Source organism: Eretmochelys imbricata, chromosome 11 (genome assembly GCF_965152235.1).
Source record: "Eretmochelys imbricata isolate rEreImb1 chromosome 11, rEreImb1.hap1, whole genome shotgun sequence".
NCBI classification, from domain to species: domain Eukaryota; kingdom Metazoa; phylum Chordata; order Testudines; family Cheloniidae; genus Eretmochelys; species Eretmochelys imbricata.
Window position 1 is genome coordinate 23821908 of NC_135582.1, and position 11787 is coordinate 23833694.

At 40.6% G+C, this 11787-nt stretch overlaps 1 protein-coding gene across 3 annotated transcripts in view; it reads right to left on the reverse strand.

Moving 5' to 3' along the window:
* The window catches only part of QTMAN (queuosine-tRNA mannosyltransferase), a 279507-nt gene extending 267998 nt beyond the window's left edge, over positions 1–11509 (reverse strand). The window contains exon 1 of one of the 3 annotated variants that reach the window (XM_077829445.1): positions 11441–11509. The gene's annotated coding sequence lies outside the window, so the exon portion shown is untranslated. Of the gene's footprint in view, positions 1–3181; positions 3224–11440 lie in introns of those variants that run through there. The other 2 variants (XM_077829442.1, XM_077829444.1) reach the window with 2 other exon arrangements.
* Positions 11510–11787: the final 278 nt, after the last annotated feature.

An 11787-nucleotide genomic window follows, 5' to 3' on the forward strand; every position in this document is an offset into this window, starting at 1 on the left:
TCATTAAAGCATATTACACAATCTCAGAAGTTTTCTGTGCAATTTACTGAAAATTCAGAGCACATTATTTCCTGTAACAAAGTTATATATAGTCTTGTAGAATGAAATCAAAATTTGCTCCCAATATTCATATAACACTTTCTGCTATCTTTCAGAGTAGCAGCCGTGTTAGTCTGTATCCGCAAAAAGAAAAGGAGGACGTGTGGCACCTTAGAGACTAACAAATTTATTTGAGTATAAGCTTTCATGAGCTACAGCTCACTTCATCGGATGCATTCAGTGGAAAATACAGTGGGGAGATTTATATACACAGAGAACATGAAACAATGGGTGTTACCATACACACTGTAACAAGAGTGATCACTTAAGGTGAGCTATTACCAGCAGGAGAGCGGGGCGGGGGAACCATTTCTAGTGATAATCAAGGTGGGCCATTTCCAGCAGTTGACAAGAATGTCTGAGGAACAGTGGGGGGGAGGGGAATAAACATGGGGAAATAGTTTTACTTTGTGTAATGACACATCCACTCCCAGTCTTTATTCAAGCCTAAATTAATTGTATCCAGTTTTCAAATTAATTCCAATTCAGCAGTCTCTCATTGGAGTCTGATTTTGAAGGTTTTTTGTTGAAGAATTGCCACTTTTAGGTATGTAATTGAGTGACCAAAGAGATTGAAGTGTTTTCCGACTGGTTTTTGAGTGTTATAATTATTGACGTCTGATTTGTGTCCATTTACTCTTTTACGTAGAGACTGGTCCAGTTTGGCCAATGTACATGGCAGAGGGGCATTGCTGGCACATGATGGCATATATCACATTGGTAGATGTGCAGGTGAACGAGCATCTGATCATGTGGCTGATGTGATTAGGCACTATGATGATGTCCCCTGAACAGATATGTGGACACAGTTGGCAACGGGCTTCGTTGCAAGGATAGATTCCTGGGTTAGTGGTTCTGGTATGTGGTTGCTGGTGAGTATTTGCTTCAGGTTGGGGGGCTGTCTGTAAGCAAGTACTGGCCTGTCTCCCAAGATCTGTGAGAGTGATGGGTTGTCCTTCAGGATAGGTTATAGATCCTTGATGATGTGTTGGAGAGGTTTTAGTTGGGGGCTGAAGGTGATGGCTAGTGGCGTTCTGTTATTTTCTTTGTTGGGCCTGTCCTGTAGTAGGTAATTTCTGGGTACTCTTCTGGCTCTGTCAATCTGTTTCTTCACTTCAGCAGGTGGGTACTGTAGTTGTAAGAACACTTGATAGAGATCTTGTAGGTGTTTGTCTCTGTCTGAGGGGATGGAGAAAATGCAGTTGTATCGTAGAGCTTGGCTGTAGACAATGGATTGTGTGGTGTGGTCTGGATGAAAGCTGGTGATGAAACCAGTCGGAAAAAACCTCAGTCTCTTTGGTCACTCGATTACAGACCTAAAAGTTGCAATTCTTCAACAAAAAAACTTCAAAAACAGACTCCAACGAGAGACTCCTGAATTGGAATTAATTTGAAAATGGGATACAATTAATTTAGGCTTGAATAAAGACTGGGAGTGGATGGGTCATTACACAAAGTAAAACTATTTCCCCATGTTTATTCCCCTCCCCCCCACTGTTCCTCAGACGTTCTTGTTAACTGCTGGAAATGGCCCACCTTGATCATCACTACAAAAGGTTTCCTCCCCTCCCCCCACCGCTCTCCTGCTGGTAATAGCTCACCTTAAGTGATCACTTTCATTACAGAGTGTATGGTAACACCCATTGTTTCATGTTCTCTGTGTATATAAATCTCCCCACTGTATTTTCCACTGAATGCATCCGATAAAGTGAGCTGTAGCTCACAAAAGCTTATGCTCAAATAAATTTGTTAGTCTCTAAGATGCCACAAGTCCTCCTTTACTTTCTGCTTTGTATCTGAAGGGGTTCCTTAAACAAGCTGAATTTCCTCAGCAGATGTTACTCAGTGATCTAAAACACCAGAATCGGTTTCTTGCACATTATAAAATGAAAAGCAAGAAATGAAGGAAGGATCCTAAAGTATCAACAGCCACCTCTGAGTTGTTAGAAAGCATATTCAGAGAAGCAATGGTTTACTAACTTCTCATGAAATAAACGATGAAAATGTTAGCCACACATTAATGCAATTCTTGCACATGAACAATCTGATAATGTAACATTCTGTATCAAGCCAGTATTTTCATAAATTATGATGTAAACAGAATACTCGTCAATTCACCAAAAGATATCAAAGCTACCCTTTTATTACAAGCAATCCAAGCCTTGAGGCTAGGGCTATCAGAAAATATTTAGTTTCCAAGCCAACATTTTTCCTACTTGTTTTATTATGAAACTATAACACATTTTCAATAACGTTTAGCTTTGCTATACAGAACAGCAAATAATTTCCCAGAACCCTTTGGAAAACCTGACATGTTGAATGATTCTCTAGTCAACTTGTGTGTTATTAAGCTGAAAAAATGTATGTAAGATCATTTGATCATTGGAAGCACTGGAAAAGCATTGGGAGCTTCAGGACAGATGGACGAACTTCAGGTCATAATAAAATACTACCAAAGCTATATTTGAAGAAAGATGTGAAAGTCCGTGAAAGCGCCCAGGGTAAGAGTACTTTGTGTTGCTAAGAAACACTGAAGATGAATGAAGTAAATTGTTTCAGTTTGTGGAGCCAACTCCAGCCATCTCTTGTTTATTAGTGCAATGTTTTCTTTTATTGGTTATTCATTTTAACAGCTACACAAATGATATACCCTCATTAAACTAGACTGAGACATGCATATATATATTAACACTTGAAAATAGCTAAGTTATAGAATCTACACTACATTCTGAGTAGAATATACTTGCCACACTTTCACATTATTCACATTATTGAACGCTCTATTTTAAAAAGTCCAAAGATGTAAAGAGCATGTATTAGAATGGACCTTAGTGAAGGATTCTGTAATGTTAGAAAATTTCAAGAACAGAGGTATCATATCAGGAATATACTACTACTTAAATAAAAAACCTATATTGAAGCAACATAGATGTTCAGATGAACTGAAATAATGTTCCTCACACGTTCTTGTCAACTGCTGGAAATGGCCCACCTTGATTATAACTACAAAAGGTCGTCGTCGTCCCCGTCCCGTCCCCCTCCCCCCCCCCCCGGCTCTCCTGCTGGCAATAGCTCACCTTACCTGATCACTCTTGTTACAGTGTGTATGGTAACACCCATTGTTTCATGTTCTCTGTGTATATAAATCTCCCCACTGTATTTTCCACTGCATGCATCCGACGAAGTGAGTTGTAGCTCACAAAAGCTTATGCTCAAATACATTTATTAGTCTCTAAGGTGCCACAAGTACTCCTTTTCTTTTTAGGGAAAGAAATTCTTTTTAAGCTTCCTTTCACCTTGAAGTTGGAGAAAAAGAAATTGAGATTCCATTAGTTTCTTTCAAAAATATGCAAGATTCTAGTTACTACAGTGATAGGTCCAGTATATATATTGATTGCCTTTCTAGTTTAGAATTTTATTTTATTAATCTATTTTCAGGCTGTTCATTAGTTTAGTATCTAAGCATATGTCCAAAGTTTCCTTAATAATACAGTTCTTCAAATAGATTATCAGCATACTTCCCCACTTCTGAGGTATGCATGCACCAGTGGCCACAAGTCCGAACCCACTAGAAAACAGTAACTGTTGGGGTCACATTCAAGTTCTACCACAGAACTAAACATTCTGTGTAAAGCACTCTAACCCTACTTCCATCCCTTTCCATTTACTCAGAAAGTAACGAAGACTCCCAAACAGAGAGGCACATAGTAGTAGGAAACATACATCTATAATGACAATCTATTCAAAGAACTATAGTTATTAGTAAGCAACCTTTCTTCTTAAGGTAATGTATGTTACAGAAATATTTGTGGGAGAGAAACTAGCAGTAACAACTTTGATGAAGGTGGGCCTAGAAATGATCAATTAAAGCTTGCAAAACTGCTCTCTCTGGGCATCTGATCTAGCTGCTGAGTCAAAAAAGTAATTCTGCATAAAGACATGACTTGAACTCCAGGTAGGAGCCTTACATAAAGGCATTCCTCATACATACTGAGGAGGCTGCTTTGGATCTGGAGGAATGTGCTCTAAAATCTTTAGGTTGACAGCTGCAAGATTATAACAATTTGTAGGAAAACAGTTTAGACAAACTCTAAACAAAATGTTTTACCCCAAAATTTATTTTCAAACAATTTAGGAGACTTATTTAGTTCTCTCCAGTGCTCTTCCAATGGATGAACTATGTATTCATCTTCTATAATGAATGAAACTGGTGTCTTACGGAAAAAAACAGTACATGATCATGTAATTTAAGATTACATACATACATATGCTACCGGCAACCCCAATAAAATAATGGTAGTGTCACCTTACAGAATTTGATTCTTTTTAATCTACTTGTTCAATTTTATTGACTCTAGCATGGAACTTCCTCTTAGCTTCAGGAAATAGTGAGAAATGAACCCCTTCCTCTCTTAGTGCCAGAGGACTGCCTCTTCTATTGCTCTCAGTTGGAAAAGAAAGGTCACATTGTCTCTCAGCACTTTCTCATGAGAAGGATCCCTGAAGCAGGATGGTGATGAAGGGTTTGGAGAAGACACAGAGTGGAATTTGATGGAACAGCCTATTTGAATTATCTCTAGTAGCCACCTGTCCAAGGTAATTCCACTCTATGACACCTGACCAATTTTCCAAAAAGGAGAATAGCAAGGGGGAAAAATGCCACAATTGGCTGAAGTTATTAGGTGCCACACCAAACTAGCTGTCTCAAGACAATAATAAAAGGATCTCAAGTTGCCAACGAAGTTGTTTTCTGTTTCTGCTGCTTCTCTTTCTGCTTTAAGAAAAACTGCTCCTGATCAGATTTGTGGTATTCAGGAGCTCTCTAACAAGAAGCAGTATTCCTCTGGAATCTGTCTGTATTGGGTCAATTTCCCTCTATCCAAAGAATGAGCCAGCCCTAACTCTGAGGTGAAGAAAATAGTCTCCTCAAATGGAAAATTATTGAACTTAGTCCTTATGCTGTTTATCAGAATAATCTTGTGTTTTCAGAGCCCACATTCACTAATAGAGCCAAGAAACACAGGTTTCCTACGAACAGGGAGAGCCCTGCAACCTGTCCCTTTGATTTAGACATCTAAAAAGATGTGGCTATCTTAATAAAGAGCGTGTCTCTACAGACATCTTCAGGGAATAATTCAAGGGAGGAGTTCCCTAGATCTGAAAGCCCTGGATCTAACCTTAAATTCTATTCCTGGAAGAAATGAGATCAACTGTAAGGACCCAAGATATGAAGGGTGAGAAACCCTACAGAGCTGCACAGAGGAAGTAGAAGATTATGAGGGTCTATCTTCTGATAATCCCTCATAAATATGCATTGTAAATCAAGGCTGTATCAAACCCCTTCATGAAACTGACTCAGTACCCAGATCTGACAAGGTAGTCAATACAGACAGAATTTTATGTTCAGCATCTCATGAGGAACTGAGATACTTGACAATAAGCTATCACCTGCAACTGTTTCTAAAAATTTTGAGACTTTCTCTGCAAATGATGCAACCTTGGATCTGTTCCTACTGTGCTTCTTTGTATCTTAATGCAACAGGAAGAATGCTCAGATTCACAGCACTTTTCTCTTATTATGTGCCACAGCCCCTGGTTCCTTCAATAGTCTGCAACTATTATCTCCTTGGCTTCTTTGAGGGAACCTTCAGAAATCACATCAGATCCAAACTGCTTCCTTTACTCCTTTTGTGCTTTTAAAGCACTCTGCCAAGACTACTCTAAAGTGGAAGCAGTCTGATTGGGCTGTGAGTGATTCGCCCTCTCTATCCTGAAAAAAAAGGAAGTGACTTTCCTGCTCCTTGCAGGCCCAAATGGGCCATTGATATATGTCTTTTTCTAAACAGCAAAGGCAGTGGAAAAGATGGTCAGAAAATAATTCATCACAATCACATGAAGCATTTAAACTCCAAGCACACAAATCCTCTACTGGGGAACTGACGTCAAGTTACAGGAAAGGTAACAGGAAATGATCAATCTGAACCTAGAAAGCAAATCAAAATGTTCAAATTAGACGACTATGTAGAGCCTAATTCTAACTAGAAATATTTAATACTAAACAAATTGTTATTAACAGCAGCAAATAACCCTTAATATAAGAAATAGTAAATAAAATTTATAGTACAGAGAAATAAGAAGAAAGGAATTGAGATTTCTGAACTTACTGTCACGGGAAAGGAAATGAGGTAGAGTCAGGGCTAGGGCTCCTTATATAATTTCACATGGAATAATTAGCTCTTCACCAGTGGTTACTGCTTTCCAGAGGTTCTGACTCATTGAGAAGATTGTGCACACATCGTACAAGTGCATTTCTCTCTTCTCTACTGACAATCTACTCCCAGGAGAACATAATAAGAATGACAATATTTTGCTACAGAATTAAATGTACAATATGAACGGCACTGTGATTACTGTGATATCAGTGCTACAGTGAAACCACCACGGCTGGGTAATGACTTTCTAAAAGCATACTGCATGGTTAAACTTTTTTAAAAGTCATACATTATAAAAACAGGATGCATGGTGGCTAGCTCCATGTTCCAACGAGATTCCATGATAGTTGTAAAAAGAAAAGGAGTACTTATGGCACCTTAGAGACTAACAAATGTATTTGAGCGTAAGCTTTCGTGAGCTACAGCTCACTTCATCGGATGCATTCAGTGGAAAATACAGTGGGGAGATTTATATACATAGAGAACATGAAACAATGGGTGTTACCATACACACTGTAACGAGAGTGATCACTTAAGGTGAGCTATTACCAGCAGGAGAGCGGGGTGGGGGGAACCTTTTGTAGTGATAATCAAGGTGGGCCATTTCCAGCAGTTGACAAGAACTTCTGAGGAACAGTGGGGGCTGGGGGGGAATAAACATGGGGAAATAGTTTTACTTTGTGTAATGACACATCCACTCCCAGTCTTCATTCAAGCCTAAGTTAATTGTATCCAGTTTTCAAATTAATTCCAATTCAGCAGTCTCTCATTGGAGTCTGTTTTTGAAGTTTTTTTGTTGAAGAATTGCAACTTTTAGGTCTGTAATCGAGTGACCAAAGAGATTGAAGTGTTCTCCGACTGGTTTTTGAATGTTATAATTCCTGACATCTGATTTGTGTCCATTTATTCTTTTACGTAGAGACTGTCCAGTTTGACCTGCACATCTACCAATGTGATATATCCCATCATGTGCCAGCAATGCCCCTCTGCCTTGTACATTGGTCAAACTGGACAGACCGAAAAGTTGCAATTCTTCAACAAAAAAACTTCAAAAAGTTTTCACTAGTGGATGTGAACATGCCTTTGCACTCTAGCTCATAGTGGACAGTTTTCCTAGAAAATTACCAATACCATAATTGCTATTAGCACTTTTACTGTCAGCCCCAGAGGGTCCAAGTAGTTGTAACAGTTTGTGGCACCAAAATCCCTAGAAGTAGTCCCAGGACAAAACTGGAATATAATGCTACAGGTGACGTATGAACAGTTAAATCTTCAGCGTTATTAATCTATAACTCTGTGAGTATGTGCATGTGTGAGAGAACGAGAAAAAGATTTAAAATCTTAAAACATCCAAATCCTTTATTTCTCACGCTTATCATTAACACAGTGATATGTCCACCCTTACTTACTTGCTTGAGTTTAGTTTAATAAATTACAAGGATAGCATTAAATCTTGAAGCATCTGTAATACTGGTGAGAAGACTTTGGATAATCATACTTCCCATCTACCAGTAACATTATTATGGTAGTAGCCTTATTTTAAAAAATAAGAGCCCCACAGCTGATTGTGCTCCTCTTATCTTAATCCTGTGGATTACTGTTTTGGGGGGCACAAACTAACACAAATAGGTACTAACCTCATTCATTTATTCTAAATACTGTATTTCTTTGATAAATTACACTTTCATATTCCTCCATCCCTCATCTGAACACCACATAATTACTCATATCCCAAATCTGTTGCATTGGCCATATTTTAAGTATAGGGAAGCCTGTTTATTGTCATTTGTAAATAGATAAGAACTTTGATTTCCTGCTTGTAGGAAACACTGACGGTCAACTAAAAACGTGTGTGTGTGTGTGTGTATATTTGGGATAATAGATAGTTTGGAGATGTGGTTTTCAGATTTGCAGAAATCCATATAAATCTGTTTGAAGCTTCACACATTTATTTTTACTTTCACATCTGATGTGCAGCAATATGGATAGCTAAGGTGTACATTTAAGACACATACTTTGAGATATATCTATTCAGAAGTCACATTAACACTGGGATATGTGTTCTTATAGCAGTAAAGCTGTGCATTATCACTGTTAACTGCACTGCCTACTGATGCCTTAGGTGGGGGAGGTTCTCAAGAGCCTGCTGTTAAAAATTCTGCCACCAAAGATTAGCATGATTTTGCTGTCCCTTACAGATTTGGTACACAGGATTTATCACACTCAAATGAGGGAATTTTTACTGGTGCTTCGTGTTAAAATACTGGTAGCATGTCACTGGCACTGCCAAGATTCTTAGAATCATATATAATGAGAATTATTTATAGTTCGTTCTCCCCCATCCCCATGTTCGACTGTTTTTGAAATTAGATATACTGTACAGCCAATCTAACAAGGACCAGATACCCACACTTTTGAGGTCTTGTAATTTTCTGACTTATTTTGTTATTGCTTTCATATTACATTGTTTCATATGCAACATTACTATTATTACTACTATGGAAACATCCAAAGGGCCCAATCAAGATTAAGGCCCCATTATTCCTATTGTTAGCAATAATATTTAATATTAGAATAGATTCTCAGTGTATTTATTTTAATATTGCACATAACTAAGCATATCTAAATTCTGCCCACATCAACAAAAATGCCCACGTAAGACAGATATGTTCCTTCTGAGCACTGTATGCAATTTATGCTCTGACTTATGCAGGAACAGTATGTGAAATTCATAGTTACGTTTTTCTTTAATTTATTTATTCATTTATTTGTATGTGCAGTTTCAAAAAGTTCCCCATAACTAAGTAACATGAAAGTATTCCAAAGTTCATAAAGAAAAATAAAACTTTAGAATCTGAATTATCCAGACTACTTGGGCAACACCAAATATGCTTAGCTAATCTTTAGTCAATAGACAAGGAGTCAGTCTGGCAAATCATTAGCAAGAGAGATTCTAACAATTGGGATTCTATCATATATAAGGTTATATTCATCTTTCTACACACTGTTGGGATATAAATCTAAAATCAAATTGTAGATTTGAATTTTTCCTTATTTTACTTTATCAAAACTGACTTCTGACACTGAAATTATACAAACTCATACACATAATATAATGTAATCTCCAACACTAAAGCATTTTTACAAAGTCTAGGCTTCTAAGAAAAATGTACATTAAAAGGGAGGGGGAAATGATGAGAATACGTTCCACTTCAGGTCTTGAAAGCTCTAATTAAAATTCAATATTGCACTTTGTATGTGGGGTCTTACATGAAAGTCCTGTCATGGTTAAGGCTTAAGGTTAAGAGTCCAATAAAACAGTTCTATTGAATTATACCAACCTACTGTTATACACAATACTGCAATCTGCTGCTCATCTTTACCTAACCACTGGGCTAAATTTTAAACCAACTTAATGTATGGCTAGCACCTAAGAACTAGAGCAGAAAAAAAATCCAAAATAAAATCAGCATCCATTATAATGGACTTGTTCCTGCATCCAAACTCTTCCTTCCTCCTCGTAAAAATTTTACATATTTGCATTCATTTCCTCTAGTTTACTATTCTCATCATCACACAGTCATGTGTTAAAAGATCTGGTTAGACTACTAATCGTATTTATGTCAGAAAAACTCCCTTTAATTTGGGATTAATTTTAAAAGTTTTTCTTGAAGCATCCTATTATTATGAAATATTTTCTGATGCTAGAGTTTTAATTTAAAACCACATCTTAAAATGTATTTACTTTTTTAAATTGAATTATCCTTTCATTTTTCTTTTGTTTTAAAACAATTCCACATACTTTTGCAGGGGTTTCAACTTTAGTGGGATTTTTGTTTGATTGGTGTGGGGGTTTTCCTTGTCCATAGTGTAATTATTTTAAAAACTTAGTATTTTATTAATTGTATTACAGTAGCATCTCAAGATTGGAGCTCAATTTTGCACTGCACTTCATTAACACACAGAGACAGACCCTGCCCCAGAGCGCTTACAGTCTTTTTTTATTAAAAGCTATTAAAAAAAAAAAACCACAATAATTTCACATGCTCATTGTGATACTGAACGAGGCTCCTTGAGGCCTGCATCAGACTACTGAGGAAGCTGTGTATGTTCTGAGCGCCAGCAATAGCTTCCTCTATATCCCTGTGCCTGTGAGATGAACTGTATGTGAATGCTGGAAAACCAAGTTAGGCAGCTAAGCATATAACACGATCAGCACACCAATTCCCCTTATGTCAGACTGCTGAACTTTTTCCGTGAGTACCCTGACCAAGTGGCACAGTAATGCTGTGCTCCTGAAGAGGGTGCAATGCACACACCCCACCCTCAAGAGTTACAGCAGCTCCCCCAGTTCCCCCCACAATGGAGCCTTTTGAATTGCGTGTAGCTCCTTTGAGAGCACTGGGTTTCTTTCACTCCACTTTTGACCTGGGCCCTGTAAATAGTGGAGGTGCTGCTTAGAAATCATTATAAAAGCCTCAGACCCTGCCTCCCCACAAGGGCTCCCCATATCTGCGAGCAGCACATGGCAAATGGGAGACCCATACCCAGGTCCTGCTAAACAGCAGCAGCTCCCCAATCTGAGGCCCCTCGTAAGCCGCAGCACTGAGAGGCTTCCTGTGTGGGGCTGGGGAGCCTGCACCCCCCGACCGCCAGGAGCAGAGTCGCCCGTTAGCTGTGGGTGCTGGCCGCCCCTTAGGGGCTGCGGGGGAGGCTGCAACCCCACGTCCCCAGCAGCCACCGGGGGGAACAGGGGCCATGTTGGGGGCTGCCCCCTGGATCAGCAGTAGCGGCTCCCCCTGCCTAGAGGCCGCTGTCAGCGCTCAGGGGCCACTTTCGGGGCAGCTGGGGCGGCTGCACCTCCAGATCAGCAGCCCCCCTGCGAGCGGCATGTGCTGGGGGGCCACGTTAGACGCCGCACACAGTCCCGGGCCAGCAGCTACCGCTCTCCGCCTCCCCGTCAGGAGAGCAGCCCTGCCTGGGCCCGGCCCCCTCCGCCCCAGCCGCTGTCTGCCCCCGTTCTCCTTCCGGCCGCCGCGGCCTCTCCGCGCTGACCCCTTCCCTCCCGGGCTCGCTCTCATCACGCGGCCCCACTCCTCACCAGCCCCCCCGCCCCCGAGGGAACTCACCTCCTCCTCAATCCCGCCTGGAGGCCGGCGGCGGCACCGACGTGCTAGCGTCCCTGCCCCGCCCTCCCCTCCGCGCGCGGGAGGCTCGGCTTCCCCCGCCCGCCGGGCCCCTTCCCTGCCTGCCTGCCTGCCTTTGCCCGTCGCGCGGAGCCGCTGCCCCCTTCCCCGCCGCCGCTTTTGCATGAGGGAGACGTTTCTGAATTTCTCACGGACACACCCCGGCAGAAGGCTGCCTGCCTCCCTCGAAAACCTGCCCCCTGCACTTCCCCCCTGAGCAGCCACAGCCGCCCCAACCCGGGCTCCTCCACGGTTGCCCTCCGTCCTTAGAGGCGTCGGGCCCTCATGTT